This window comes from Vespa crabro, chromosome 12 (assembly GCF_910589235.1).
Source record: "Vespa crabro chromosome 12, iyVesCrab1.2, whole genome shotgun sequence".
Taxonomy (NCBI): Eukaryota; Metazoa; Arthropoda; class Insecta; order Hymenoptera; family Vespidae; genus Vespa; species Vespa crabro.
The window spans coordinates 4,105,256-4,125,819 of NC_060966.1; positions in this window are offsets into that span (position 1 = coordinate 4,105,256).

Here is a 20,564-nt window from a genome sequence, read left to right on the forward strand (position 1 = left end):
CGAAGCTCTACGGTCTCTTCGTTGTTCAAAGAATAATAAAAATCGTAAACATTCTTATTATTATTATCGTTATTATGGTTAATTACTTTCCTTTCGTACAATCGTACCATTTATTCTATAAAACGTAGATATCAATGAATATATCTTTTCAAATCGATTAACGTGATTGTTATTTCATTTGTTTGATTATTTATTCGATCGATTATTGTATTGAACGTTTATAACATTGTAATTATAAATCATGATGATCTGATATATATATATATATATTTTTTTTTTCTTTTTAATTCGCGATATAATTTATTAATGAGTTTTCTTCGATACATCGTGAAATTTTATTTGTTTTGAATTTGTTCAGATAAAGTGACGATTTATTTTGTAAATAATAATCTTTAAAAAAAGTAGAAAAAAAAAAAAATATATATATATATATATATATATATATATATATATATATATATATTAGATATTTATAATCTTTAAAGAATAAAGAAATATTAATAAAATTGTATAATTTGATGATATGTGCAAATTAGAAAATGAATTATTCGAATTTAATTAATGTCATCAATAAGACAGAAATACAATATTATTGTTATTTCTTGGATGTATTAATTGATCGATCTATTTTTTATTTTATTATTATTATTATTTTTTTTTTTTTTTTTTTTTTTTTTAATAACAATATAATTTTCCCAATCTGCAAGCGTGTGTAATTCGTTAACAAATTATATTTCGTGCGTATTCAAAAAAGAGAATGTTAAATCTGAAAACGTTTCCTTACCGGTCTACCCACCCACTTCATGGATCACAAATATTTATGCAGATTCGATGATTCAGGAGGCCTGAGCGCGTAACGCAGGATGAAAATGTAAATGATTCTGGACTCTTAAGTGCCCAACGAAACCTTCAGACGAAACTTCTTTCGATGCCTTTGCTCTTGTAACGGGCTCGTGCGTGGGTGTTGGTTACTTGTAAGTAATGGCTTTAATTTTATATCGATCGAACGTTTAACGCCCCCCCCCACCCACTTCTACCCCCAATCGCCCAATTGTTTCCATCTCGAATGTTTCCAAATGAAGTATATGAATTTGGATATATATATAAAAAAAAAAAAAGGAAAAAATAGATTTCGAGTAAAATTAGTATATATATATATATAAAAAAAAAAATCAAAAAAGATAAAGAAAAAAAAAGCCAGAGAAATGACACCGATATATGTTTGAAATATGAATTCAATTTTTAATTCATTATTTAGATATTAATATCTAGAGATATTAATAATTACAAAAATGATTTTATCCTTCGAAATATTAATTTTGTTAAATTACAATTAACAAAGATGTCATTGTTAATTTCTTTATAATAATCTTAAATTTGATTGAATTCTTTTCTACCGTCGGATTATCATTGATTACGTCCAATCGTATAATCGAATTATATTTAATAATTATTACGTCAAGCTAAATTGATAATTAATACTTTAATTCTCATTTAATTAATATTAATTTGTACGAAACTTAAAACGATTACAAATCTATGAATTTTTTTACTATAGATAATTATAAAATTAATACGTTTTTTCTAATACGGCCATTGAACGATAATTTTCTAAACTAATATAGAATTATATTAAAGTATTAATACTTTCGATAATATCAAATTGACATTAATAATAATTATTTCTAATCTAGTTTCTAGGAATTAACGATTACATTCTATAAATAAATTATGTTGTTAAATTATATTATGAATATATAATAATCTATTAATTAATATTATAAATTACGTTATATAATTTTATATATATATATATATATAAATATATAATATAAATTATATAATAAATATATTATTAAAAATATATCAAAAATATATTATAAATTAATTAACATTATTATCATAAAAATTAATGTAATATTAATTATTATAATAATAATTAATAATATCAATATAATATTAGAATTTTAGATTAATTAATATCAATATAAGAATAATATAATATAAATAAATAATATTAATTAATATTATAATACCATTTTCAATTTTGTCCCGTATCCCTTTACCATCTTACCCTCAAAACGTAAAATTTTCCTTGAAAATTAAGACACTTACATTGATCCGGTCGTACAAAACCGTGGTTGGTTTTGATTTAACAATAACGTCAAATTTCTCTATTCATCATTGTTTCAAGACACATGACAGAAACGTAGAGAATCGAGATTTCGATTAGAACGCGATGAGCACGAAAATGCCTCGTATACTGTTTACCGTAGATACGATTGTCTTTCGAAAGGGATTAACTCAGTGTGAAGAGAAACAGAGACAGAGAGACAGAGACAGACAAAGAAAGAAAGAAAGAGAGAGAGAGAGAGAGAGGGTGAGATAGAAAGATAAAGAGAGAGAGAGAGAGAGAGAGAGAGAGAGAGAGAAAGAGGGTGGGAGAGAGAGGTCACGAAATATGTAAGAGGTATAACGAGAGGGGTGGTATAGATTCTAAGGCACCGTCTTGCAACAATTTCAACCTCTCGAATCCGATTAACGCATTAACCCACCATCCGGATTTTCGAGCGTTAAACTCAACTCAATCGTTTCTTGCTTACCATTCGCTTTCAATTATATCATATAACGAGCAAGTAAAAGGAAGATCTGATTAGGGCATTTTACTTTAGAATCATTAGATGAATCGATATAATGGAAAAAAAACAAGTTTTACGTTCGTTAAATGAATGTATTAAGTTCATTGATTACATTTAATGATTACTTTCATTATAACATAATACCTTGAGATTTTTATTTATATTATTATGAGATATTAAGATCGTAATTAGAATTGTATTAACGGATTAGAAAATGTTAATCTATTAGAAAAAAAAAAAAAAACAATGAATCGACATTCGTTGATGTAAAGAGAAAGAAAATACGAAGGTCATCTAAGTCGTAACGTTTGTATGTATGTATGTATGTATATATGTGAGTGTGTGTGTGTGTGTGCGTAATATTTTATTCATATAGAAGTATGTTTATGTAGATATATAAACAATATTTCATTATCGTTTTTCGATGTTCGAGTAACATTAATTATCAACATTTTGCGTAATAATATATTTATTATTTTTTTTTATAAAATTAATCTATATTGTTAATAATATACATACATATATATATATATATGTGTGTGTGTGTACGCTTTAATTTTATTACGTTTAAATAATTTATTATTTATAATATAAGTATATACATATACACACACACACATATATATATATATCGTATAAATATATACATACTTACATGTATCATATGAGACGATATATGTATAATAACAGGTAACCAAAGACGAGAGGTATAATAATCGTAATCTTAATCCTTAATAATAACGGAAACATCAGACGATATAGATAAGTACTATATAGGATTTAACCTTGAAATTAGAAATTCGATCGCACGAAAAATATATATATATATATACACGTATATATACATACATACATTATAGTATCCATCCCATGGAAGAGTGTCTTGACTGGTGAGAGTTTCAAGAATCTTCTCTCTTTCTCCCTCTTTTTCTTTCTTTCTTTCTTTCTTTCTTTTTCTCATCCCTTTCTTTCTTTCCTTTCTTCCTTCCTTACTTCCAATAAGCGAACGGTGATGCACTCGGTCGCGGCTACAAATCCAGCAAAACTCTCGCGAACGACAGCCGCTGAATTATTCAGCGAAGGCGGACGTGCTCGCTTCTACGAGAGTAGCTCTTGATTGCCTACGAAGACCGTTCGTTTCTTGGGTGATAAAGCCGAAGAGGAAATAAATAGAAGAGGGTGATAGTGGGGTATAAACCAAAGAGGTGGGGGGAATAATGTTGTGAAATACCTTTTGGATTCCTCTCTCTCTCTCTCTCTCTCTCTCTCTCTCTCATTCTCCTTCTCATGTTGTCTCTCTTACTATTATTCTACAAGAAGTTTTTTTCTAATACATTGTAAGCGTGAACGATTCATAAATATACAGGTATAAACTTTGAAAGGTCGAACCATGATGACAAAGAAGGACCAGGAAAACAAAAAGAAAGGATCAGAGAATCTGTCGAAGATTTAAACAAGGACAAAGACGACGACGACGACGAACGAACGAACGAAAACGAACGAAAACGAACGATGACAATGATGAACGAAGACGACTTATTTCTAGGTAGGTAAATATCTATGTATGTATGTAGGTACCTGTTAGATATCTTACACCCTCTCCTTCTTCATCCCAACCTACCTCCCTCCTTCTCATACCGCCTTGTCTAACTCCTTCCTCATCTTTCTAACCAACAATCCCCGTTCTCGTCACTGAACACACAATCGCATTTTCAATCGCACGTCGGTACGATCTGTTTATACACGATGCCGGACACGCCCGACAAATATTTTCCTTCGCGAAATTCTTCCGACGGTGGATTGTAACCGATGAAGCCGGGCCTCGACGATAATGCGCTTCCATTGGGATTACGTGGAATCCGCATAAACGTGAACGAGAGGAACACTTCTATGTAGCTCATACACCTTAGACCACCATACTCTGTTATTATAGTTTGCCATCGTCAAAGACGAAAAGAGTTTTCATTCATCGAATTTTTGTATATTTTTTTTTTCTATCCCTTTCTCTCTCTCTCTCTCTCTCTCTTTCTCTATTTCTATTTATCTATCTATTTATCTATCTCTTTTCATCTACTTCTTCGTATCTTTCATTTTGTTAAACATCGAATTTTATCTTTGTATTTGTATCCTGTCTTTTCTCTCTCTCTCTCTCTCTCTCTCTCTTTATTTCTTTTTTTATTCTTTCGTTTTTTTTAACGCGCATGCGCATTTCTCTATGTGTCTGACCCGTTTGTACGTGTGAGTATACGTGTGCGTACATGTGTGCTCCTTTTTTCCTTTTTACAATATAATTCGAGATATATCGGGATAAGTATTTCTTTTTTTTTTTTTTTTCTTTTCCATTTATTTTCTTGTTTTATACAAATTCTTTATCTTTAAAAAGGCAAATGATGGGATTTTATTTTGAAACAAAAAAAAAAAAATTTTTATAAAGATTGTAATATTTTTAAATATCTATTTACGTAAATAAATATCGAAGTTATTTATAAGACATATTCTACACACAAACACACACACACACACACATACACACACATCTATATATATATATATATATATATATATATATATATATATATATATATATATAAAATAAAATAATATAAATTCTATCATTACCAATGAGACATATAAATAAGTCCACCACGAAAATAAAATTCACATGTCTCTCGACGTTTTTCGAGAAAAGATCAATAGATTTTCGTCGTGATATACTTTATATACATATATAATCGATACTTTTCATTGACATATACTATATATAATATATATACGTATATACATATATATATATATATATACATACTTATTACATACTATTTATACTTGGCGATAAGAAGGCAAACGAAGGAAACTTAACGTGGAAGAAACAAAAAATCAATGAATTTCAATGAATTAAAACAAATTCAACAATTCTCTCTCGCTTATGAGGTATACCAATAGCTATAAAAAAGAAAAAAAAAAAAGAAAAAAAAAAAAAAAAAAAAAAAAAAAAAAAGAAAAAAAATAAACCCACACAAAGCAAAGAAAAAGAAGTGAAAACAATAAAACGATTGTATTCTTGAAAAGTTAATATCTTTGAGAAAGAAAACGAACGACGATAATAATTTGAAAAAACCCTTAGCTCATTCGTCTTCTTCGAGTTCGTCTTATTCAACTTCCGGCGAGATGCCGTGCGTTCTTCCATCCGTTGTCGTGTCGTCACCGGGGTTGGTTGTTTGGTACGTTGGGTTCGTTGCTTTGGTTTGGTTTGGTTGGACGCTCGTTAATCTTTTTTACGACGTAGCACCGTGGAAGAACTTAGCCGTGGCTTCCCCTTCGCGTACTCGCGCGCGCTCGCCTGAGTACGCGAGGGTGACGAAGGAGGTGTCCCGTGCTAATAAATAATTTCTCGCGTAGTCCCTGTAGATCTGGCGATGATAACTCGCCTGAAATACGCCGGACACAGACCTTCGGGGAAAGGTTCTCTCTCTCTCTCTCTCTCTCTCTCCCTCTTTCTTTTTCTCTCTCTCTCTCTCTCTCTCTCTCTAGCTCTTTCTCACTCTTTTCGATGTGCTTGGGAACAACGATGTTAACGTTCGAAGATAATAAGAGAGAGAGAGAGAGAGAGAGAAGTTATCATTATTTTATTGTTAACACAACACACACACATACACACTGTTTATTGTCCACTTTGTTTATTTCCACTTAAATATATTCCATTCTCATGATTACATATCATCAATTCATCTAAAAGAATTTTAATTCATTTTCAAAAGGATTTTATTTTTCTGATATGTTTTCGTAAGAATTATATATTGTAAAATTGTTTAAATTAAATGAAGGATTACAATGTGTAATCACGAATTACGATGAATATATTATTAATGTTTACGACGATATTTGATTATAATACATTGTGAATTAATCTTTTTAGAACGACTTAACACGTTTGAAGATAATAAAAGAGATATGTTATCGTTATTTTTATCGTTAACACTAGATACACTCTTTATTGTCTTCATTTGAATTTATTCCATTTGTATGTATTAAGCATCGTCTATTGAGAATAATTTTAATTAATTGTCAATGACAAATGAATGATAATTAAAAAAGATTTTCTATTCTTATTAGTTTTTCAAATGTATATTCATTTTCACGAACTATTTAAATATGGATAGTAATGAGTAAGTAATTAAATGACGATGAATATATTTAATATTTTATGATAACGATTATGACTGTTTTAATACAGAACATTAATGTAATATAAATAAGATTATAATATCAGTAGGGATTATTGATGAGAGTAATGAAATTTTATGAAATTGAGATTGTAAATATGAGAAACGAAGGGTATTAATTTGTAAGTGATTATAAAAGTTAGAAATAATTAATCGATTTGTAGTTTGCGTTGATGAATTAGCTCTGGCTGTATATAATAAATGTCGGATGAGCATTAATACGTGAAAATAAAAAAATACAAAAAAAAAAAAAAAAAAATACAAAATTCGTAGCATTTATAATAAATATTCCAATGCAATTCAAACAACGCATATGTGTTCTTTTGGTCGAAATGTTTTATTCAACAAAAAAAAAAAAAAAAAAAAAAAGAAAAGAAAAAAAATTCACAACAATATCAAAGCAATTAATAAATGAAATCTCTCATTACAATTGTATACAAATAACATGATCTTAACGATATTAAATCTACGATCGTGCACGAATATCATTGAGACATTTTTCTCTCTTTTAAAAATCTAAACAGATCTAAAAGATTAAAAGTTCCAAACAATTGACATATATATATATATATATAATATTTAAAGAATTTCCAAATTCAATATGTATTATTTAAATATATCAAATGAGATAGATATGTTCTAAACGATGAAAATAGATTCAAAAGATATCGAAGCGTACATCAAATTATCAAATTATACAATTTTATCAAAAATCTTTTATTTGTGAGAAGAGAAAAGAAAAGAAAACGAAACAAAAAAACAAAAAAAGAAAAAAGCAGAAAAAGAAAATCGTAAGAAGATCTAACCAACGATTAGAGAAAATTTTCTTTCTTTCTTTCTTTTATTTTTGTATTTTTTATTCCTTTTTTTTATTTTTTTTTTTTTTTTTACGTAATGTCCCACCAATGATCGTCCACTAACATTAACCATAGTTAAACTTCGAGGAGTCTGATTCTCTTCTTCTCGTTAAGAAAAGAAAGGAAAAGAAAGATGGGGGAGGGGGTGGGGGAGGGGGGAGTTGGTGTGTGGGAGACATACATATAGAAGAAGAAGAGAAGAGAAAAGAAGAGGAGGAGAAGAGAAGAGAAGAGAAGAGAAGAGAAGAGAAGAGAAGAGAAGAGAAGAGAAGAGGAGGAGGAGGAGGAGGAGGAGGAGAATGAAGAGGAGAAGAAGGAGGAGAAAAGAAGTGGCACGCAATAGGGAGAAGATGGAGGTGACGGAGAGAAAGAGAAAAAGCGAGAGAGAGAGAGAGAGAGAGAGAAAGAGAGAGAGGTTTCCTCTTTCCCTCATTCTCTCTCTCTCTCTTTCTGTGAGGAGGGTTTCGCCGCTCTCGGTGCTGGTATAAGAGCGCAATTAAAATGCCGCGCTAGCGCCACTCAACGGCAACCGCCGATAAATAAACTCGACTACCGCCACGACGAGGCGAATAAGTGTGCACGGGATGGTCCACGAGGGAGGAGGAAGAGGAGGAGTGTTGCTGGTAGTGGTGCCAGAGGAAATGCTGTTGCTGCTGGCGGTGTGGCAGAAGCCTGCTTCACGAAGTCTCTCTCTTTCTCTCTCTCTCTCTCTCTCTCTCTTTTTCTTTCTCTTTCTCTTTCTCTCTCTTTTTCACTCTTCCTCGATCTCCTTTCTTCGTTCGATGTGCACATACGTCTCTCGCGTTTACCAACACATACATACATCTATACATATATACATACATACATATCTACATGCATACATGCATACATACACACCGGTAACACAGGCTTCTGCCTCTGGCGCTCGCACAATAAAAAGGTGGAGACGCTGAGGCTGTGCGGCCATGTTCCTCATCCCCCTGCCACTGACACCCTTCCCTCCTTCTCACCCCCTTCCCCTCCCCTTCCGTCCCTCTCGCTCGCTCTCTCTCTCTCTCTTTCTCTCTCTCTCTCTCTCTCTCTGATCCCATCCCTTCTCCTCTATACGTCTCCACTACGGACCCTAACTGTCCCACCCTTGCGCTTGATAAAAAATACAGAAAAAAAGAAAGAAATTAAGAAAAAAAGAAAAATGAAAAAAAAAAGAGAAAAAAGAAACGCGTAACGTATAGCCACGCGATCTAATTGTCGAAATTATCGTTCCCTCGGTTAAACGAGGGATGCTCGGCCATTTCTTTGGAAAGTATCGTGTGTATATGTATATATATATATATATGCATCGAGTTTTCGAATAGATTTTTTCTTTTCTTTTTTCATTTTTGTCTTTTTTTTCTTATTTGCGATTTAATGTATCGCTTTTATATCATGTTAATCGTTTTATCCTTATCGATCGAGAATACAATTAAAAAGATAGAGAAAATGATAATGAATGAAAAATATCAAAATGAATTTTGATTAAGTTAGAGAGAAAAGATCGTTAGAAATATTATATATTACGTATTAATACGTACGTATAATTAATGAATTTCGAAGAATCGTTAATAATGAGATTCGCGATTCGTGCGTGTGATTAACATTGTCCGTCTGTTAACTAATGTGTATCGAATGATGTCAATGATGACATCTTTCAATGATAAAATTTCCGGTAGACATTGTGCTTTTCGTTTCGATTAAAATGACTTGCCTTATTGTATAAAGAACAATGAAAATGTATAATAATACGATTATTTCTCGAACGAACATATGAATTTTAATTATGACGTTGCAATATATTCTCAAATATATATGAAATCATTTCGAATGATATTTAACGAAAATGAAAAAATTAATTTGTAATGTATAGAACGTGCACGTTTTAATAAATAATTATTTGTCAGAGAATATTATGATTAGATAATTATAATTAGATTTAATTACAATTATCAATCATATATAGACATATAATTAAGATCATTAGTAGATAAACATAAAATAATCATCGATTAAAATTTTTCATATTAGCGAGTATCTATAAATATACTTTAAAGTTAATCGAACTGAAACTGTTTAACATATATAATACATTCTTAAATTCGCATTAGATAAATTAGATAAGATTATCGATGGTAAATATTAAAACCTGTAATGTTATCATTTTCAATAAAATATATATATATATATATATATATATATATATATATATTTACATCGTTATTCATAATTAACTTTCAGTATATATCAGTTTACTCAATTAATCATTAAACATCTTTGTCTCTTTAAAATGATCGCTATCGTATCATTCTTTAACATTTCTAATTTGCAAAGAGACGATAAGAAAATGTCCGACACCATGATGCTCGGCTATGTGCCAGGGATGAAGAATTATCTCGATAGAGGAAAGAAAGAAAAAGAAAGAAAACGAAAAAGACAGAAAGATAGAGAGAGACGGAGAGAGAGAGAGACAGAGAGAAAGAGAGAGAGAGAGAGAGAGAGAGAGAGACCTCGAAGTACACAGTGCATTGTTCTGCCAAGATGCCTTGGCATTCTGGCTTTTCGCTATCGTTCGTTCGTTCGTTCCTTCGTTTCGTTCGTTTCGTTCGTTTCGTTCTATGAAAGAGTGCGGTAATTGCTGCGCTCGTTACCGTCCGTCCCTGCCGATGCACTACGATCGCATGGTTTACCCACCCTGACAGAAAGATAATAAGTGGTTTTCCTTTCAGAGTCTACCGTATGCTCACGATGAGACCATTGTAAGAGAAACTCCTCTTCTCGCGCTTCGTTTTGGTCCTTCTTCGTTTTTTCTTTCTTTTTTCTTTTTTTTTTTTTCTTTTCTTTTCTTCCTTCTTTTCTCTTTTTTTTTTTTTTCTTTCTTGTATATTATCTTTTTTATTTCTACTTTTTGTTGTTGTTATTATTATTATTATTATTATTATTATTATTATTATTTTATCATTATTTTCTTTCAGTTTGTTTTCTCTTTTACTTTTTTTCTTCCGTTCGAAATCCATTCGCTCGAATCGATTATTATAATTAAAATCGCGAAGTACGATTCAATGAATCTTAGGAGAAAAGATTTCAATACTTCGTTGTAATCAAATTTTTCGCGTTTGGAAAGAAAAATATTAGAAAAAAAAAATATTATAAATGTAAAAATTGTAGTAATATATATATATATATATATATATATATATATATATATATATATATATATATGCATGTTATTAATGTACTTGATAATATATTGATATTATAATATTATATTAGAAAAAATATATCAACGTAATATCGATATTGTAAAGCAATATAATATTGTATTAATAATATGATATTATTTGTAATGGTATTAAAAAAAAAAAAAAAAGAAAAAAATTTCTTAAATAAATGTTACAATATAAATTTGCGACGATGAAATATAATGTAATTAGATTTAGAAAAATATAATTCAAATAGTATAAAACTTGATAATTATACGATGTTAAAGATAAAATATTACAAATGATATTTCGTGATTATAATAATGAACGAATGATATTGGCCGGATTAAAAATGAAAAATTATTAAATTCAATATAAGAATGGAATTGAGGACAATTTGTCGAAGTGAATATAAGCGCCACGATTTAATGATAAATATGAGTACTTATAGTGGTAGATTCACCGGGGGTTGAATCTTTGTCAGAATGACGTATCGGAAACCTATACGGGACGACGTAGGTATTCTAGTGTTGAGAGAAGAGACATCGACAAGAGTAAGCACAATCGGGGACGTTTTCACCCCTCGTCGTAGACAGAAACGGAAATAACGGTATAGCCGCGCGAGGGCGCGGAGATATTTACGAGGCAATAATTTAACCACCACTTAGCCGGCTATTAATTTCGGAAATTGCTGAGAAAGGAGGGTATTATGGGAGCACGAACTGAGACCGGGCCAACGTGACTCTCTACGATGCTTTTCTTCTACGTGCGCCGTTGGAACGTTTTTCTTCGAGTGAAAGAAAAAAAAAAAAAAAAAGAAGACAAAGAAAAAAAGAAGACAAAGAAAAAAAAAGAAAAAGAAAGAAAAGGAAAGAAAACGAGAAAAGAAAAAAAGAAAAATATTCTTTCTAACTCTCTTTACTTCTTCATTCCCGTTCGTTCTTAAAACACAACGTAACCCCCAACCAACGTAACAGCCAATCGCTAACACTAAAACTAACATAAGACTCGAGAGAGAGAAAAAGGGGGAGGACGAACGTTTACCTCTACCATTTCGCGTTTGATTAATTACCAGAAGGCAGAGTCGTCCGTTAGCAATTTATAATCGTTTCATCAGTCCGGAAGAAAAAGTCTCTTCTCATCTGCTCACTAGCACATTGATATATCCCGTACGAAATTTACGATTCGCTTGATAATCGACTTTCGAGGCTCGTTAGCGTCCGAATAAATCCAAATTCTTTCTCTCTTTCTCTATCTCTATCTCTCTCTCTCTCTCACTCTCTCTTTCTCTCATACACATTCTTTCTCTTTCTCGATCGATGGATCAATCGATTGTTTTTAAGTAAATCCTTCTCGATACTATACCTATCTATCTATTTATCTATCTATCTAACCATATATATATATATATATATATATTACGAAAAAACCTTCACAACCTTTCTAGATTTCAAATATACAACGTCACCAACTTCCACCTACGCGATCGATCGTAACAAAATAAACTGACCTGTCTCTTATATATATATATATATTTATATATAGTATATATATAATATATATATCACTATCTGTCTCTCTCATTTCATCCTTTTTCATCTCACGAGCGTCGTTATTACGTGTGTCTAATTTTTCTGGACGTAGACTCTTTTCCAACCCTTCCCCCTCCCCAGTCTATCTCACCCAGACTCCTAACTCTCATTCCTACTTCCACCCCCTCTGATTCCCATACCAACTCGACCAACCAACGAGTCGGCGACGTCGGACAAGGAAGAGAGCGACGCGACAGATTGATTGGAGTGCGGCCGATGCCGTGTTTGCCGGATGGATTCCAATTATGCCCTACTATTTGCGAAGCACTCCCTCGCCCGCCGTGATGATTTCATATCGGCCCTGTGGACGATCCTGTGGCAGCCCTCTCTCTCTCTCTCTCTCTCTCTCTTTCTCTCTCTCTCTCGTTCATTCTCTATCTCTATCTCTATCTCTATCTCTATCTCTCTTTCTCTCTGTTTCTACTCTGTGGACGACCCTGCCGGATGGCCTCACCGTAGCTGTCCGATATGCGATATTAATACGACTGACCCCCGACTCACTCTCTCTCTCTCTCTCTTTCTAATTCACCCTCTTGCCCTCTCTTTACCTTCGTATCGTTCCTTTTCTCTTTCTCTTCCTCTTCCTCTTCCTCTTCCTCTTCCGTCTCTCTACCACGCTTATCGTTCTTGCGTTATTGTATTTGGCCGCAGTGACCACGCAAACTGGCCTATGCTGTGGTTTGAATCACTGGGAAAGGATAGATCGAGAAAGGTTAATGGGCAATGATGTCTACTATTAATCTAATTTAATCAATTTTAATTGTTTCTTATTTGTTTTTCGTTTTTATTCTTCATCTTTTCTTTTTTTTTTTTTTTTTATTTTTTCTTATTTTGTTTATCCTCCTGATTATGTATATATACAGTTATATACGTACATATGTATATATATATATATATATATATATATATATATATATATATATATATATATATAAAGAACAGCTGATCTTTTATTTCTATTATTATTTCAATGAATTTTATTTGATTTTTCAATGAATTATCATTGATAATATTATTGGATAATGGACTTTTCGTTTGCTTTTTCTTTTTTTTTTTTTTTATTTTTTCAATTATCTGTAAAATTAAATATCGAAAACTTGTGCTCCTAGATTTATTTTTATTATATTTATCATTGTATTGTTATTATTAAATTGTTATTATTATCATTATTAGTATTATTAGAAGAAGTAGCTGAAGTTTTTTAAGCCAATGGATTGTTCGTTTTGGATTATGGCGACGTATCAGAAAATTTTGATCGGTAAAGGACACATTGATCGTTGATTTCTTATAAAATTATATCATTATTTATTTAATACGTAATTATTATTAAAAGTAATAACAAAGCTAGCGATATATAGTCGTGATATTATTTTATATAAATGAAATCGAGGACGTATAATATTTATATAATATCGTACGAGGAGATTTATAATATTTATGCTTTTTAATTATTTGCTTTTTCTTTTTTTAACATACCATACACTTGGTATTTACCATGGGATTAATGTACCTTACATCTTTAAAAATGAATAATATCAATTCATTTGTATTATAAAAACAATTTGATATATATAATCGTTTTATCAATATTCTCAATGGAGAAGACAATGGATCGGAATTCGTAGAAAAATATCGGGAAAAAAAAATGGAATGCCGTTGGGATTTCTGGTATTTGCCCCTAAAAGGTAAGGTCCGTCCTAACCGTTGCCGACGAATGGACCTACTGACGTCAGTTGGTATGTCACCAGTCCCGATGAGGTATGGCGGCAATATACGCTTACGGACTTATGTGGATTATCGCGATATCTCATATCGCCGAACGGACATCGTCGATATGCGACGAATGAGTTCAGGCATGCCGAACTCGCGAGTTTGATACCGTTCTCGTATCTCCCCCGTTCGGTATTATTGCCCGACTACATTTCGATTTTATATGATACCAATATTCTGAATAACCCCAGTATATAACGTAATAGACGTTCCAAACATCTTTCAACTTGCCTGGTATATCGAACGTATAAGAAAAAAAAGATGGAAAAAGAAAAAAAAGTTTATGAAAAAAATTAACATTTCGATTATCCAACGAAATTAAATATAATAATATAATAATTAAATGTAATAATAATAATAGTAATAATAATGGTAATATCGAACGTAAAGAAAAAAAAGAAAAAAAAGAAGAGAAAGAAGAAATATTTCGATGACTAACAAAATTAAATAATAATATTAATAATTAAATAATAATAATTAATTCATTATTTATTATTATTATTATTATAATATATAAGAAAAATAAAGAAGAAAAAATAAACATTTTGTCTACTAATAAAATAATAATAATAATAATAATAATAATAATAATAATAATAATAATAATAATAATAATAATAATAATAATAATAGTAATAGTAATAATAATAATAATTATTATATATATATATATTATTGTTATAATATCGAATAAAAATAAAGAAAGAAAGAAATATTTCGGTAACTAACAAAACTAAATAATAATATTAATAATAATAATAGTAACAATAATTATTATTATACATATGTATTATTATGTATACACACATACATACACACATATATATATATTATTATTATTATATTATTAATATTATAATATCGAACAAAAATAAAGAAAGAAAATAAACATTTCAACTAATAACAAAACAACAACAACAATAATAATAATAATAATAATAATAATAATAATAATAATAATAATAATAATAATAAATTCTTTCAAGCCGATTAGACGATCTAATCGATTAGTAAAACCCTTTGAAAAGGAACAACGTTTCTAATATTTAATCGTTTCTATCACGCTAATAAATCGTAAATCGTAAACTTTGGTTGAAATTTAGAAATTTCGTATCTTATAAGGATAAATCGTTATTATTAATGCATGTCGGATTATGTTCAAGTATCAACAGGGTGATACGATATGTTAGGAAACAATAGGAAAATCGTAAGGCCAGTTTGCTATACCTCGACAAAACGAAATAGTCTAACGGCAATAAAACGCAGCGGAGCCGTGAATAATCATAACTCGATGTCGGTAGCATAAAGCGTGACAAAGGGAGGATCGTTCTGACGAACGACACCCCTTTGCTCCTTCTACACGTTTGTTGAATCGTTTCTACTACTGCTACTACTCATACTACTATTACTACTACTACTACTACTATTACTACTACACTATTACTATTGTATTATTATTACTACTACTACTACTACTACTACTACTATTACTACTTTGGGATTGTGATACGCGCGTGTTCAGCTCGTTAGGACTAGTCGAGTACGTTCACATTGTCTTGGCAATCATTCTTCTTCTTGGATCGACATCGTTTAGTAATGCTTTTACGATCGTTCATTTTCTAAGGGAGCTTAACTATTCTCTATTTGAAGTATCCATGTGTATGGTTAAGACAGACATTTGATTTATCGTGCCAGCGAAGAAAATTAAGGATCCATTGATCGGGATATATGATTAACCTTAGAACTATTGAAACTCGTCGAAATGATTCTTCTCAGATGTTTCTTTTTTTCTTTTCTTTTCTTTTTTTTTTCTTTTTTTTTTTCTTTCTTTTTTTTTTTTTTTTTTTTTTGTTAAATCCTTACTTATACATGTTCTATTATTTTTAACAGCATATGGAGATACATTACAGGCTTATCGGTTTTACTTTTGTATATATATATATATATCTTTGTTTTTATATTTAATTGTTAATTTATTAATGTAATTGATTGATTGATTGATTGATTGATTTATTTATTTTTTTCTTTTTTGATTTATTAATACGATTAATTGAATTTTTTCATTTGTTAATATAATCAATTGTCAATATTGGAACGTATGCGTTTACGATAATTAATCATGCACAATTATAATAATTGTCATAAATAATAATAAATAAATTTCTTTTATCGATATATTTGAAATAAATCATTAAAAATATGTAAACTAAGTGCTGCGTATCTTTATGTTTATCATCGTGAAAAATAAATAAACTGATAAACTTATATAAATAAATAAATAAATTGGTAAAATAAATAAATTGAAAAATGGTATATGATAATAAATTAGTTTTTTTTTCTCTTTCTTTATTTTCCTTTTCAAGTCAAATATTCGAGTAGAATTTCGATGATCTAATAAAAATAATCGAGTAGATTTATTATTTATGAATAGTTATAGGAAAAAAAAAACAACAAAAAAAAAAAAGAAAAAGAGAGAGAGAAGGAGAAAGAAAAAGAGAAAAATATTTTTATAATAATCGAATATCATAATTTTGTAGACAAAAGAATTCGGAGTTACTGCGCATCAAACGAAAACTACGTTTTGCAACGCTGCTTCCTGTTTCCTGCGTCAAGTCTCATAAACTCGATCGTTTTCTCGATCGTCAGCGATTTTGTTAAACTTCTATGGATCATGTATATCAAATATTTACAATATATTTTCTTAACACTCATTTCGACGTTGATATTTAATCATAAATAAATTGCATGCATATAAATTGCATATATATATTGCATATATATATATATATATATACACATATACATTCGAAGATATATATTCGTTAATTAACACTGGAAATCATTAAATCCGTCAAAATGACGGCTGGCTCATATTTACAATTATCGAAATCATAATAATTAAAGTGACACGTTAACTGAAACAGCTGTTTCTTTTTGTTTTTTTTTTTTTTTTTTTTTTTTTTAATTTATTATTACTTTTAAGTAATAATTTTCTCTAATAATAAATATATTTCAATTAATATCAAGATCAATAAAGCGTAATCTTTTCAAATATTAGGACAGATTTAATTAAAAAAAGGATGTTATATCTTATCGTTAAAACATTTCATAATATTATTTTTATTATAATCATCATCATCATCATTATTATTATTATTATTATTATTATTATTATTATTATTATTATTATTATTATTATTATTATTATTATTATTATTATTATTATTAATAATAATATTAGAAAAAAAAACCAATAAAAATCCGACGAATTATTGTTTTATTCTCCTTTAATTATCGAAATCCTAATTACCGTAGAACAATTATCGATTTCTTTAACTCATTATCGTAATATTAATATAAACGAAGTACGAGAGAAACGAACAAGTAACAAATATTTTTTCAATACGGTAAACTGGTATACGTATTATCGGTTTGCAAAAAAAAAAAAATAACAAGAAAAAAAAAAAACAAGAGAAAAAAAAGCAAGAAAAAAGAAAAAGAAAAAATACGAATAATTGCATCCAATTGCGAATCCAAGTTTCATTTATCGATTTACGGATAGGATATATATATATATATATATATATATATATATATATATATATATATATATGTATCTATGTATAAAAAGTATCCTATAGAAATTTTTCGACGAATCATGTGAGAGCAAGGAGCATTTAAAGAAGGACAGAGAGAATACGCTCTCTCCTTTTAATGCTCGACCGAGGTCCGAATTTATGTGCCGTCCCGTGCAGTTTAATTCGGATTAAACTTATACTGGAAGGAACGAATTAAAGGGATTTGCGATTGGACACGTTGTATATGGACGGTCGCCGTTCTGTCAGGGCAAACTGAGAGAGAGAGAGAGAGAGAGAGAGAGAGAGAGAGAGAGAGAGAGAAAGAGAGGGTTCATGGAGGGGGGGTGAACGGGGGAGGAAGTGGGAGTAGAGGCTGAGAGGAGAGCACCGGATTCTGGCTGCGCTCGACGTCGCACCAGTCAATTTGATTTATCGGCACGACGTTGCGCTTCTCCCACTCTCTCTCTCTCTCTCTCTCTCTCACTCTCTATCTCACTCTCTCTATCTTTCTCTCTCTCCTGTCGTCTATCTCTACCTACTCCTTCCACCTCCAATATACCTATTTGGTTTCTCTTGCACCGTTCTACGTATACATAGCAGGAAATACTACGCACACGGAACTATTCGGTTTATCTTTTACTCTGAGACAAGTCCATTTAACTTCCGAGAGAAAGAGAGAACTTCTCTCGATTTACGTTCGATCAAATACATACATATATATATATATATATATATATATTTATATGTATATATATATATATATGTGTGTGTGTGTGTGTGTGTGTGTGTGTATGCATATATAAAATAAAATAGAAAAAGAAAAAAGAAGAAAGAAAAAATGACAAGGTAAAAAATAAATAAGAGGATGATAAAGAAGGACTGAGAGAGAGAGAGAGAGAGAGAGAGAAAAGAATCATCGATATCTCAGATATCTTTTTAATCGATCAATGTCAAGAAAGAAAGAAAAAGAAAACTAGAAAGAAAGAAAGAGAGAAAGAGGAAGAAAGGGAAATGGGGAAATTTAACGAATATGATTGAGATATATTCGTAATTAGTTTTAAATGATATAATGTAAAATTTGGAGAGAAAGTAGAGGATTTGTTTGTTTTTTTCTTTCTTTCTTTCTTTTTTTTTTTTCTTTTTTCTTTTTTTTTCTTTTCGTTCATGTATACGATTCCACGTTGAAAAGGAGGAAAAGGTATTTTGGCTGGTGGTACTGGTGTATAACGCGTTTCAAAGATGACCCAGAAGCAGAGGGGTGGGTCCGCTTTCTCTCGGCTGAGCATGGATGAGCCGGATTAGCTCCTTACCCTGCGCCAGTGGATGCCTATAACTGCTGATGAATACGGATTAAAGGAGCACTGGCGCTGTGCACGAAGTGCGAAGCTGGTCTCTCAGGACCAACCCGTAGAACCCAATGATTTCCTTCCCCTCTTTCTCCTCATCTTCCTCTTTCACCTTGTCCTTCTCCTTCTCCATTTCCTTCTCTTCGTTCATCTTTCTCGTCATCGTTATATCTTCCTTCTCTCGCACGTCAGAGACACACAGTAACACCCTGAGAACCTTCTCTCCTTTTCTTCAACTAAGGAAGCACGATAATCCCTCTTGCAGGACCAAACACTCCTTACTTTGGGATTAACTTTGGTCGAGCGAATCCGAACCTTTAGCTTTGTCGTTCTTAACTATTTCCTATTGAGTTCTATGTGCGTTATTACTAATAAAATGATATATATATATATATAATTATAAATTAATATAATTATAATAAAAATATATATATATATATATATTATTTTATATCGCTAATTATATCTACTGATTAGTCATTGTCATCTTTTCTATATTTCTTATTCATATTAAATTTCAATCGTCAAGATTTCCTTTTCTCTTCCATATCACTTTGCTAATTTATGATTATATTTCTATCTCTTTTTATTTTTTGTTTTGTTTTGTTTTCTTTTTTTTTTTTTTTTATATTTATATACAAGTATACAATAATATTCCTTTGTAAACGATGACATAATGTTGTTACAGAATAATTTTTTCTAATCGTCTAAAATTATTAAAATCATTTGAAGATCATACGATTGATTGTGATTTTAATCAATTGTAAGATCAATTGTAATCTAATGAGCGATAGACCGTGCATAGTTTTCATTTTCACAGATTTAATCCTTCTCTCTAACCGTATAAGATTTATTAAGATATATTATGAGAAATGAAAGAAAAAAAAAAAAAAAAAAAAAAATAAATAAATAAAAAAAAGGAAAAAGGAGAAAACGTCGAACACAATTAACGAGAAATTTCCTAAACGCTTTAATCCATAAATTAACATATAAATATCTCGAAATTATTTTTGGGACAATGAAAATTACATCACGTCTAATTATTTTCCATTTGTTCAATCAATTATTAGAATTATATTTAAGATTAATTATAATTCGATATAACGTTCGATATATCGTAAATAAATCTTTCTCGTGAAAACTAACGAATCCTTCTTCCCTTGCCAAACTCTAGATCAAACGGTCCGCATTGTTTTCGATAGACGAATCACGTCGTTCCTTCGATTCCCACCCGGATTCTCTCGCTTTCGCGACGACGGATGCGTAATTAATTCAGGAATTTAACGGAGAACTGCAAGGAGGATCCCACAAGCATCCGGTGGCATCCGCGAGAGAGGTATTCCA